Source organism: Monodelphis domestica, chromosome 1 (genome assembly GCF_027887165.1).
Source record: "Monodelphis domestica isolate mMonDom1 chromosome 1, mMonDom1.pri, whole genome shotgun sequence".
Taxonomy (NCBI): Eukaryota; Metazoa; Chordata; class Mammalia; order Didelphimorphia; family Didelphidae; genus Monodelphis; species Monodelphis domestica.
In genome coordinates, this window is record NC_077227.1 from 418,215,955 (window position 1) to 418,229,015 (window position 13,061).

General features: G+C 38.6%; 1 long non-coding RNA gene across 1 annotated transcript in view; it reads left to right on the forward strand.

Moving 5' to 3' along the window:
* The window catches only part of LOC130456426 (uncharacterized), a 46,481-nt gene extending 37,174 nt beyond the window's left edge, over positions 1–9,307 (forward strand). The window contains exon 4 of the long non-coding RNA XR_008915260.1: positions 6,280–9,307. This is a non-coding gene — a long non-coding RNA (uncharacterized LOC130456426). The remainder of the gene's footprint in view (positions 1–6,279) is intronic.
* Positions 9,308–13,061: the final 3,754 nt, after the last annotated feature.

Sequence of the window (13,061 nt, forward strand, 5' to 3'; positions counted from 1 at the left end):
TTCAAGTCAACAAACATAAAAATCCTGCTAAGTTTAAGGAACTGGGCTTGGTACTGGAGGATAAAAAGATTGAAAATGGTCTAGTCCTTGTCATCAAGATGCTTGTAATGTAATAAGGGTGAAAGAGAGGATTGTTGTGGTGATAATTTATACCCCAATAAACATAATGTGTCTGATGGCTCAACAGAGAAATGCAAATCTTCTCAAGGAAAAATATCAAAGGGAAAACCAGACTCTGGTATTGAAATCTGAGAAGGCTTGATGGAGAAAGTACACTTGAATTGAATCTTGATGGATTTCAACAGGAATGGAAAGGGGAAAAAAAAAACATTTTTAAGCATCTATCATATACTGATCACTTTGCAAATACAATTTCATTTGATCTTTATAACTACTCTGAGGGGTAGATGATGCTATTATGTCAAATTAAAAATGAGAAAATTAAGGTAGACAAATTAGGTGACTTGCCTAGGATCAGACTGGTTGAAGTAGCTGAGGCTAAGTTTGAACTCAGAGCTTCCTGACTCCAGATCCAGCATTTTCTCAACTGCACTATCCAGCAGCCTAGAGGAATCCATCATAAGCATAGAAACCTCCTGCATTAAAGAAAGAAGTAGGATATAGAAGGATTAGTTTGGGGAACAGCAACTAGTCTAATTTGGCTGGAATATAGAATGTGTAAAAGAGAGGCATGTGAAATAAAGCTGGAAAGTAAGTAGGCTGGAGCCAGATTGTGGAGAACATTAAATGCTACACTGAGTTTATATTTTATCCTCTAAGTAATCAGGGCCATGAAGAATTTTGAGCAGTAGAGGAATAGTATTTAGGACTTCTGGATGAAAGCTGAACTAGAGCTTGATGAGAGTGAAAGCAGAGGGGACAGTTTGAAGACTGCATACACAGAAGGGTTTATAGGTATTTCAGCTAGGGCAACAGTAGTGCAGAGGAAGAGGAAGGGACGCTAGAGAAGTAACAGAGCTAGTCATGTCCCTCATGGATGTGAAGGACAAGGGAAGAGTCAGAGATCACTGGGTCTTTGACCTTGAGTGATTGAGAAGATAGTGGTGCCATTAAAAGAAATGGGGGAAATATAAAGAAGGAACAAATTAGTACAGAATATCAGTGTTGCAGATAAATTTGGAATTCCTATAATAGAGTGGTAGACAATTCTAGACAAGTAGGTAAGTCAGAGTTTTTGATACTTAGATAATCTTGACTAACATCTTCCTCTGTCCCTTACAGATGACTGCTTCTCACTTCTCTATATAGATGACCAATATCTGGAGTAAATCTCTTACCCTTCTACGGAAATATCATTGATTAACCCCTAATTAGGGGTTAATGAGAGCAGTCTTTGTATAGGAGGTGCTCATTTTCTTTCCTAGTCCCAGTAAATATATGTATAATTGTATTTAGAGATAGAAGGAGCTTAAATTTCATTTAGTCTAATTCCTTAACTTTTCAGAAGATAAATTTAAGGTATAGAGAGGTTAAGTGACTTTTCTAAGGTATTTGAACACCAGTGTCCCAAAACCCCAACTTCAGAAATCTCGTCTAATTCCCTGACATCATGAGAATCATCCTAAGGTATTGGTTTACCAAAGTCTAGTACTTTATAGTATTTCCTTCTTTCCATCTCCTTTTTAGGTAGAACCAATAATAAACTTTCCTTCCAAGTCAGGGGCCATATTAAATTTTGTATTTTGTTCATCAAAGTGGGCTCTGTACCATCAAATTACTGATTTTCTGATAATATATCTTACTCAGGATGCCCAGGGGTGAAAGAATGCAAAGATGACAACAGAAGAGAGAAATATCTAGAGATTCATGATGGAACAACAAAGAGCATAAAGTCTAGGGGCTCTTTAGCAAGGGAAATGAAAATATCCTTGACTTTGGAATAAAGGGACCTTGGACAGAGACCTAGTTCCATCACTGATTTGCTAAATGTCCTTGATTGATCAAACCCTTTCACTCCCCTAAGGTTCAGCTTCCCTATATGTAAAATGGGAATACCAACCTAATTTATTTTTACTGAATTATTGTGATGGGTGCACTATAAAGTTTTATATAAATGTGAGCTATTATTATCACTGGTGTTAGCTTGGATTGGGGCAAAAGAGGAAGGAGATATTAAGGAGTGAGCACCTTGAATATTCCCTGACTTGAAGGAGACTTGCCTCAGGACCTAGAAGGCAATACATAGAAACCCTGAGGCACCCTGGGCATAGTGCTCTTCTTGGGTTTCCTTCTCTTGCCAAGTGCAGACTTTTGCTAAAGCTTTAAAAAGAAAAAGAGAGGAAAGGAAAAAAAAGGGAAAAGAAATACCAACCCAAACTTTCCTAAGCTTCCAAATGCCCACAGCCATTTAAAAAGTAAACTAACAAAGGATTATAGATGAGCAGTGATGGCTTCTTCCCCTGTGTTCTGTACCATCAGGAAAGCAGTCGTAATACTGCAGAGGTGTTATTATGCTGTCTGTATGGCATGTTTAGAATAATTCCCCAAGGACTTTAGATTGAAGTAGAGCAGTCACAAAGCCAGCTAATGCTTCTCCTGCTTGGAGTGAGCTACAACAGCAACGTTAGCTAAAGACAGTAGAGCAGCTGGTAAAAAATAAATAAATAAGTAAAATAATACCATAACTTCTCTTAATTTGCATCTTCTACCAGTTTCTTAGGACAGTTTTGATGCTCTCAATACCAGAAGAATCTGACATTTCCTGCTCTTCTTTCTGACTCTATTTTATTTTACTGTATCTGTCTCAATCTCTTTCGGTTTCTGCTTCTCCATCTATTGGCTTTGTGTCTCTGGATCCTTTGTCTCTTTCCCCCCTGCTTCTAGAGAGTACAGTAGATAGAAGGCCAGGCCTGGAGTCAGAAAGACCAGAGTTCAAATTGAACTTCAGATAATTACTAGCTGTGTAACCCTAGGCAAATCACACACACACATACACACACACCACTTTTGTTTGCCTCGGTTTCCTCAACTGTAAAATTAAAATTATAATAGCACCTGGTTCTCAGGGCTGTGACGGGGATCAAACGAGGTAATATTTATAAAGTGCTTGACATCTAGTAAGTGCTTAATTAAATGCTTGTTCCCTCCTCCACTTTTCTTTCTACTACTCTCTTGCTGTCTTGCTCTGCCTGCTCTCTCTTCACCTCTCCATATATCTCTGTCTTTTTTGCCTCTTTTCTCTGTCATCTCTTATCCCACTAAGGTACTCTGATTCCTTCCAACACCATTCCCACTTCCCACTTTTTACACCCCCATTCCTACCCAGGGGAAACTATTTAAGAATTTTTCTTTATGCCAAGGAAAATAAAATCTTTTAGCACTAGTGATCTTCCTGCCTCTCTTCCCCTTCAGTTTCAATCCCCAAAGGGTTAGGGGAGTATAATGCCCTCTTTGCTATAGAGAAGGGAACAGTAGCAAGAACACAGCTACTATAGGAAGTTTAAAAATACCTACCTGCCTGTTGGGTTGCTGGGAGGAAGTTGAAAGGGGTGGGGTTAGGAGCAGAACCATCTAGTATAAGAAAAAATTCAAGATAAGCAGCCTTCTTACTGGGCACTGCAGGGATCCAGGCGATAATAACACTCCACAGCCAGAAGAGACCTTGAGAGGTCATCCTGCCTATTTCTCCATGCCTTCTCACAAGGCCCTATATACAACATCCCAGACACATAAGAAGTGATAATTTTTTTTCTCCTAAAGTCAAACCATGGGTGATTTCTCATAGACCTTGGTAACCTATGTGTAATGGTTTTATAATCAAAAAAGTCTTCTACAACTAACTTTAATTTTTAATGATTTAGATTATTTCTCTTTTCTTATTTGTCAAATAGTCTTCCATTGGTCTTAGGGGTACAAGGTCTTGTGTATAGTCCCAGTTCAAATACTAGTTAGGTTTGTAAGTTTGGGCAAGTCAACCTTCCTTTCTAAGCCACAATTTCCTTATTGGTTACTATGAGGAGGGTGATGGCTTAGATGATCCTTAAGGTCCTATTCACCTCTGATCCTCCAGCTTGAAAAATTCTCCCACATATATGTTCTAGAATATGTTATTGCTGGTTGTATTGCATGATGGAAAGGTTATTGCACTAGAAGTCAGGAGAACTTAAAGTTCCAGCTCCAATAAATCCTAAGAGTGGGTAATTTACTTTATCTCTTATGTTTTATCTCTTTCTTATGTTTTCTCATCTATAAAATGGGAATGACAATACTTCTTCTACTTATTATACAGAACTGTTGTGAAGAAAGTACAAGATGTCTCAAATTTTAGTGCAGTTTTAAGCTTTGATAACTAAGTGTTTAAATTATTTAATACTCCATTAGCTCTTACTTTTAATATTAACATTAGTTATTATTAATAGTTAAACTACTAAAGATTAAAACTGCCCCAAGACTTATCGGATACTTTATACATCTTAAAACCATACTATAGAAATGTGCATTAATATTCTAAAGTCCCTTTCTGCTTGAACATTCTGTGTTCTAATGTCACTTCCAGTTCTAAAGGTCTGTGTTTTAAATTCCCTTCCAGATCTATTGATTATGAAGTTTGAGATGCTTTCTGCATAAGAATCTTTAAAGGACTTGGAGATTATTATTAAATTCCCTTTCACACTTTTTTCTTCAGCATGAAAAATCCAAGCATTTTTTTCCTACTGTGTCTAACACCTACTTAATCATTCATTCATTCATTGAATGAATCACCATCATTTGACCAAAATATACCAAGCTCTCAAGCCTTGTGCTTGGGTACATGTTGAAGTTGGTGTATGGGGGCTATGAGGAAAAGAAAGTGTGTAGGAAAGAGGTAAGGAGATGGTACAAAGGAAATATATGAAACTTTCTATTCTGAACCTGTAGTCTACTTGAAGAGATAGAATATACATACATGAACTCCTAGAAAACACTGTCTAGATGAAAATCTTTATAAAAGGATCACTCTGGATCTTTACAAGATTCCTTTCATCTCTAAATCTATAATTCTGTGCTAGCCTGCTGATATCTCAAGTTAAGAATGTCTATATCCAAATTCTAAATTTTGTTTCTTTAATCATACCTTTATATATCTTACCCTAGTGTGCAATCTATAATAATAGGGCCTGAAACTGTGATTTCATTGGTGCAAGAAATTCCTGAAAAAGGAAACTCCCCCTATTAATATAGGTGGCACCTTCTTTGCAACTCAACACTGAAAGAGTTACCTTAAGCACTAGGAAGTTAAATGACTTGCTTAGTCACATGGACAATATGTATGTCAGAGGCAGCTTCTGAACCCAGGTCTTGGCCCTGAGGCCACTTTTCTATAGGTTTTATCCTGTTGCCTCCCCAGCTAGCATTAATCTATAAGGCCAAAAGTTCTATCAAGATAGATATTTTGACATAGTCATCTTTATATCACCTCTAGTGTTTAGTTCAGTGCTCTTTCTACAATAAAATTACTTAATAAGAGTGTACTGAATTGAATGGAATTATTCTTCCAATCAATCAGACTGACAATGAGTCATCTTTGGATCTCCCATCCCCAGCCTTCCATCCAGTCAGTCAACATGTCTTGTTGATTTTTCCTTCATTAATGTCTTCACATTGATATCCTATCCTTTGATAAACTCAGAAAAACAGTAGGGAATTTATTGATAAGAGAGCAGTATCTCCAGAACATATGTAGAAGAGATCGATGAGCACATATCTCTCACTGGGCCACTGAAACAAATTTGGAGGTGGCTTTGATAGGCAAAAATGTGATGTTTCATGTATAGAGGGAGTTTTTACAGACCTTGGTTAATCTTTTCAAAAGAGAGACAATGCGGGATAGTAGGATGAATAGTGAATTTGGAATCAGGAGATGTGAGTTCTTGTCTTAGTTCAGTCACTTAATAGCTAAGTAACATGGACCAGTCAAAACTTTATCTGAAAAAATGGGAGATATATTTATACCAACCAGATTCATGGGGATCAAATAAAATTGTGGAAGTAAAACATTTTGGAAAGAAGAGAGGCAGTGTGATCAGTGATACTAGAAGTCTTTCACCCTCCCCTGGGACTTAATTTCTTCATTTTTAAAGTCCTGTTGAATTAAATAATTTCCAAAGATTCTTATAGCCCAAATGTTTATGATTCCTATATGCTATCTAAGTGCAAGGCTATCATCATTATTGCCATTCTTGGTTCTCAGTTTCTTCATCTAGAAAATGACAGACTTGAACTAGAAAGTTCCTTCTAGTTCCAAGATCCTATGATGAGTACCCTATGCTCTTTCCTCAGGCCCACAACTCCAATGCAGAGAGAGAAAATCTGCTCACTGATGAAAAGGAATACTTCCAAAGACGCTGATGCACGTGGATTAACAAAGACTAAACAGAGAGACAGGTAGCATTTGGTTTGGAATTCAGGCATTGACTCAAAACAGATTCAGGAATGAATATTCCAAATTGGGGCAAAGAAAGTCAATATTGCCAACAAATGGCATATAATTGAAGCCATGAAACCACAGCTTTGGAGTTTTAGATAGCATCATTTGCGAGGGGTAAGGGAGCGTTGATGAATCAGGGTTAAGGATACTGCAGCAATGGACCAGATCCCCCCCAGAGAAATATACATCTTTCTTCCCTGATGGCCGACCCTGACACCATCAGGATGGTGGGTGGAGATGAATAGTGACAGCTTTATGAGCAGCGCCAAGCACCAGGATGATGAGACCAGGCTTCTGAGCCGCTCCGGATGGGACTTTTAAAGGCCATTAAATCAGCTGTGCGATATGTTATGTTTCACTCTGGCGGTGCTGGCTTTGGAGGGCCAATTCGTAAAGGTGTATGTGTGGGCACAGGGCTGTAGTGATTACAGATGAGGCAGGGATAAGGACACTTGTTGGTCACATCTGAAGGGGAGGTTCAGTGTTGTCATCTGTAAAACTGGAGTCTTGGGAGGACCATTTCGGATCAAACATTCTCTGTTCTAAGGTAACTTTCAGCTCAAGTATTCTACATTTCACTTTCTAGGGTCTCTTCTGATCTATTAGTCTGTATTTTGTGTTTTAACAGTCTATATTCTAAGGACTACTCCAGCTCTAATATTCTATATTCTAATGTTCTAAGATTAGAAGAGGATGGAGAAGTGAGTGTGTTGGGTTGGAGATCTCTGTACCTCTTTGTAGGGTCATATTCAGTGACAATGATGAAGATTTGTGGAAGCAGCTTCATTATTTTTGGCACAGGCATTTCTATTCTTGGGCCTAACTTGGATACCCAAAAGCAGAAACAAAACAACTTTAACACCTCAGATCGAAAAGCCTTGCATAAATTGTTTTGCCACCTGCCTGCACTCAACCCTGTTCTACTGTCTGTGGATTCCAATGCTATCTACAGCCCTAATTAAAACTGAACTAAAAGGGGAAAACACCCATCCCACTTCCCCTTCCCCCAAAGGCCTGAATGAAGTTCAGACTCAAGAAAGCCAGTGACTAATGATAGCAATGAAAGCCCCATACAGAGGAGGCAGGTTGGAAGAGAGGTGTGTCTTTAACACCTCATCTCTGGAAATGTAGTTTAATCTCTGACCCATTACTTCTTTGGGTCTTGGGCCAGTTAATCAGATGTTATTGAGTTCTGATCTGACTTCATGTAAAGAATTGCTCTAAGAAATATGTTATTTCAAAAAGCTTAAGACAGGGACAGCATTATCTACAAGGAAAAACAACCTCCACAAAACCATATAGGGAGGCAAGGGTGAAGAGGCAGAAAATACCAAAGTAAGGGAGTATCAGCCAGGGTGATAAACAATGGGGATTCTATGTGCCCCGAGACTAATGAAGATTTGCAAGGAGCTCTGAAAGGCTGATCAATTGGGGCAGGCAGCATTCTGTCTGTTGTGATATAACTGTTCTTATGAATCTAAGAAATAGACAAGGTGACATCAGGTATCCTGGCTGGCCAGACTCAGAATCATTGTGATCATCATCGTGACATGGAGCACAGAACTCCTTTATCTTCGAGTGCTTTAAGAAGACGGGATACATAGGAAGAAATCAGAATTGCCAATACTCCAACTGATGGAAATGCTTCAATGCAGATGGTGCAGACCATTAAAGTAAGCAAACTACCACTGCACATGAAATGGAGGATATGGATGTTTTTATTATGTACCAAAGCTGCTTCATAACAAAATTGAAAGCAGATCTCACAATTATGAGCAAAGACTTTCTCCAGCTTTTCTACAACAATATTCTCAGCTTCAAGCTACATAACAGCATATTATAGATCAATGTAGGGCAATCCTAGGAAATAACTTCATTCCTAAGCAGAGATTAGATGAAGTAAGAGTAGAAATTGATGAGTTACTTAAACTTGAAGAAAAAGCTGAAGAACCCAGAGGCATTAAAAATTTATAGTGAACAAAAATTCAGTATCTACCTAACAGTGAAATGTTTATACAAAATAAAGTTGATGTCTCAACTGATTTTGAAATGAAAGATGGACATTTGTAAAGTGAAACTTTGAAAACTCCTTTTTGAGTTGAAGAGCACAAACCAAACTCCCATGAAACCATGAAGCCAAAACCACATGGACCTAAAAATATTTTTCAATAACTGTTTCAGTTTAATTTGTTTTTTTTAATTTAATCTGATGCATCTTGTTTAATTCATGTTAGTGCCTTATTCTGAGAAAAGGTTGATAATATTCCCAAAATTGCCAAAGGGATTTATGATGCAAAAAATATTCTAACACTTATAATAGACCAAATAATTAAAATACTGACTTTTTAAAATGTCATCTGTTATAATTATCAGGAATTCATACATTCCTCTAAAATATTATACAGAAAGCATAAGTATTTGGGTCCTAAAAGGTATTATATGGTGAGGACAATAGGAAGAAAATGGAGCTTCACAGGCTTTCCCTTAAGGAAAATTGTCCAACCATCTTGGCAGGAGTGACTTGAGAAGACTATTAAAGACCTGCAGAGGGACTTCCGGTTAAGATGGCGGCTTAGAGAAAGCTGAAGTTCAGATCTCCGGAAAACCCTTCCCGACCGATCTCAAACTAGAAGCTCCTAAGGCGCCGAAATTCAAAACGATCAACAGCACAGACCCTGGGAACCCTCCTCCTGGACCTGGACCCGGTTCAAAAGGTACGGCTCCCCTTAAAAGCCAGAACCCGAGATCCCTCGGACCTCAGGGGTAGGAGCGCAGAGTCCAAGGCTCCCGGAAGCGGCAGCCGCGCCGGGCTCAGAGAGCAGGGTCTGAGGAACAACAACCCTCAGGGTCTTCTACCCAAGTCCCAGTCCGGGTGAAAGTTACTGCCTGGGGCCTCCGCTGCAAAGAGCCGCTGGGTCCCGGTGAAAGTTACTGCCTGGGGCCTCCGCTGCAGAGAGCTGGTCAAAACAACAGCAACCCTCAGGGCGGGCAAGACAGCCTCACGGGCTGGATCCTGCTATCCAAGTCTCAGTGAAAGTCTGTGCTCTTGGAGCTTGGGGAAGCGGCAGCCCATCCCCCCGCAGGCCGACGAAACAGCCTCATGGCCAGGGATTCTGAAGGCAACTTCCGGAAATCGAGCCAGGGGGAGAGTGTGGCCTCGTGGTCCGACCCTTCCATTCCAGTTCCAGTGAGGCATATTCAGTTTAACCCAGGGAACGCTCATAGAACCAACATCTGCCCAGGACTAAAGCCTCTGATCACCAGACAAAGACAAGAAAAGCCAATCCTCCACGTTCAGAGATGACAAACTCCACAGAAGCACAGAAGCCCCAAAATACCAAGAAAAATAAGAAGAAAGGGGCGACTCTGGACACATTCTATGGAGCCAAAATACAAAATACAGAGCAGATAGAAGAAGATATACAAGAAAATTCTCCAAAATCTTCCAAAGGAAATAGAAACTCTCCACAAACCCATGAAGAATTTGAATCAGAAAGGACCAAAAAGATGGAAGCCCTCTGGGAGGAAAAGTGGGAAATGATGCAAAAGAAATTCACGCATCTACAAAACCAGTTTGACCAAACTGTAAAAGAAAACCAGGCTTTAAAGCAAGAACTAATAAAGCAAAGCCAAAACACCAAGAAATTAGAAGAGAACATAAAATATCTCACCGACAAGGTGATAGATCTGGAAAACAGGGGGAGAAGAGAAAATTTAAGAATAATTGGACTCCCAGAAAAGCCAGAAATAAACACCAAACTGGACATGGTGATACAAGATATAATCAAAGAAAATTGCCCAGAGATTCTAGAACAAGGGGGCAATACAGCCACTGACAGAGCTCACAGAACACCTTCTACACTAAACCCCCAAAAGACAACTCCCAGGAATGTAATTGCCAAATTCCAAAGCTATCAAACAAAAGAAAAAATCCTACAGGAAGCCAGAAAAAGACAATTTAGATATAAAGGAATGCCAATCAGGGTCACACAAGACCTTGCAAGTTCTACGCTGAATGATCATAAGGCATGGAACATGATCTTCAGAAAGGCAAGAGAGCTGGGTCTCCAACCAAGAATCAGCTACCCAGCAAAACTGACTATATACTTCCAAGGGAAAGTATGGGCATTCAACAAAATAGAAGACTTCCAACTTTTTGCAAAGAAAAGACCAGAGCTCTGTGGAAAGTTTGATACCGAAAATCAAAGAGCAAGGAATACCTGAAAAGGTAAATATTAAGGAAAGGGGAAAAATGTTATCTTCTTTTACTCAAACTCCCTTCTATAAGGACTACATTTATATCAACCTATGTATACTAATATGTGGGGAAAATGTAATGTATAAATAGGGGGTAAAGAAAGACCAAATAGAATAATGGTTCTCACACAAAGATTCACAGGGGAAGGGGAGGGGAAGAAAACTCCTATAAGAAGGAGAGGAAGAGAGGGGGGGGGGTTTACTTAAACCTCAATCTCAGGGAAATCAACTCTGAGAGGGAAAAACATCCAGATCCATTGGGATCTTGAATTCTATCTTACCCAACAAGGGTAAGGAGAAGGGAAAACCAAGGGGGGGAGGGGGAGAGGGAGAACAAAAAGGGAGGGAAAGAGAGGGGGGAGGGGGAGGGAACAAAAAGGGAGGGACTAAAAAGGGAAACATCAAGGGAGGGGACAAGGGGGACTGATTCAAAGTAAATCACTGGACTAAAAGGTAGAGCCAAAGAAGAAAAGGTTAGAATTAGGGAAGGCAATCAAAATGCCAGGGAGTCCACAAATGACAATCATAACTTTGAACGTGAATGGGATGAACTCACCCATAAAACGTAGACGAATAGCTGAATGGATTAGAATCCAAAACCCTACCATATGTTGTCTTCAAGAAACACACATGAGGCGGGTTGACACCCACAAGGTCAGAATTAAAGGATGGAGTAAGACCTTCTGGGCCTCAACTGATAGAAAGAAGGCAGGAGTGGTAATCATGATATCTGATAAAGCCAATGCAAAAATAGACCTGATCAAAAGGGATAGGGAAGGTAATTATATTTTGTTAAAAGGGACTCTAGACAATGAGGAAATATCATTAATCAACATGTATGCACCAAATAATATAGCACCCAAATTTCTAATGGAGAAACTAGGAGAATTGAAGGAAGAAATAGACAATAAAACCATACTAGTGGGAGACTTAAACCAACCATTATCAAATTTAGATAAATCAAATCAAAAAATAAATAAGAAAGAGGTAAAAGAAGTGAATGAAATCTTAGAAAAATTAGAATTAATAGACATATGGAGAAAAATAAATAGGGATAAAAAGGAATACACCTTCTTCTCAGCACCACATGGCACATTCACAAAAATTGACCATACATTAGGTCACAGAAACATAGCACACAAATGCAAAAAAGCAGAAATAATGAATGCAGCCTTCTCAGATCACAAGGCAATAAAAATAATGATTAGTAATGGTACATGGAAAACCAAATCTAAAACCAATTGGAAATTAAACAATATGATACTCCAAAACCGTTTAGCTAAAGAAGAAATCATAGAAACAATTAATAATTTCATCAAGGAAAATGACAATGGCGAAACATCCTTTCAAACCTTTTGGGATGTAGCCAAAGCGGTAATCAGAGGCAAATTCATATCCCTGAAAGCTCATATTAACAAACAAGGGAGAGCAGAGATCAATCAATTGGAAATGCAATTGAAAAAACTCGAAAGCGATCAAATTAAAAACTCCCAGCAGAAAACCAAATTAGAAATCCTAAAAATTAAGGGAGAAATTAATAAAATCAAAAGTGATAGAACTATTGATTTAATAAATAAGACAAGAAGCTGGTACTTTGAAAAAACAAACAAAATAGACAAAGTACTGGTCAATCTAATTAAAAAAAGGAAGGAAGAAAAGCAAATTCACAGCATTAAAGATGAAAAGGGGGACAGCACCTCCAATGAGGAGGAAATTAAGGCAATCATTAGAAATTACTTTGCCCAATTATATGGCAATAAATACACCAATTTAGGAGAAATGGATGAATATATACAAAAATACAAACTGCCTAGACTAACAGAAGAGGAAATAGAATTCTTAAATAATCCCATATCAGAAATTGAAATCCATCAAGCCATCAAAGAACTTCCTAAGAAAAAATCCCCAGGGCCTGATGGATTCACCTGTGAATTCTATCAAACATTCAGAGAACAGTTAACCCCAATACTATACAAACTATTTGACATAATAAGCAAAGAGGGAGTTCTACCAAACTCCTTTTACGACACAAACATGGTACTGATTCCAAAACCAGGCAGGTCAAAAACAGAGAAAGAAAACTATAGACCAATCTCCCTAATGAATATAGATGCAAAAATTTTAAATAGGATACTAGCAAAAAGACTCCAGCAAGTGATCAGAAGGATCATTCACCATGATCAAGTAGGATTCATACCAGGGATGCAGAGCTGGTTCAACATTAGGAAAACCATCCACATAATTGACCACATCAACAAGCAAACTAGCAAGAACCACATGATTATCTCAATAGATGCAGAAAAAGCCTTTGATAAAAAAATAAAGACCTGCAGAAAAAAAATTACAAGTATATAACAATATCTATATAATACATGCA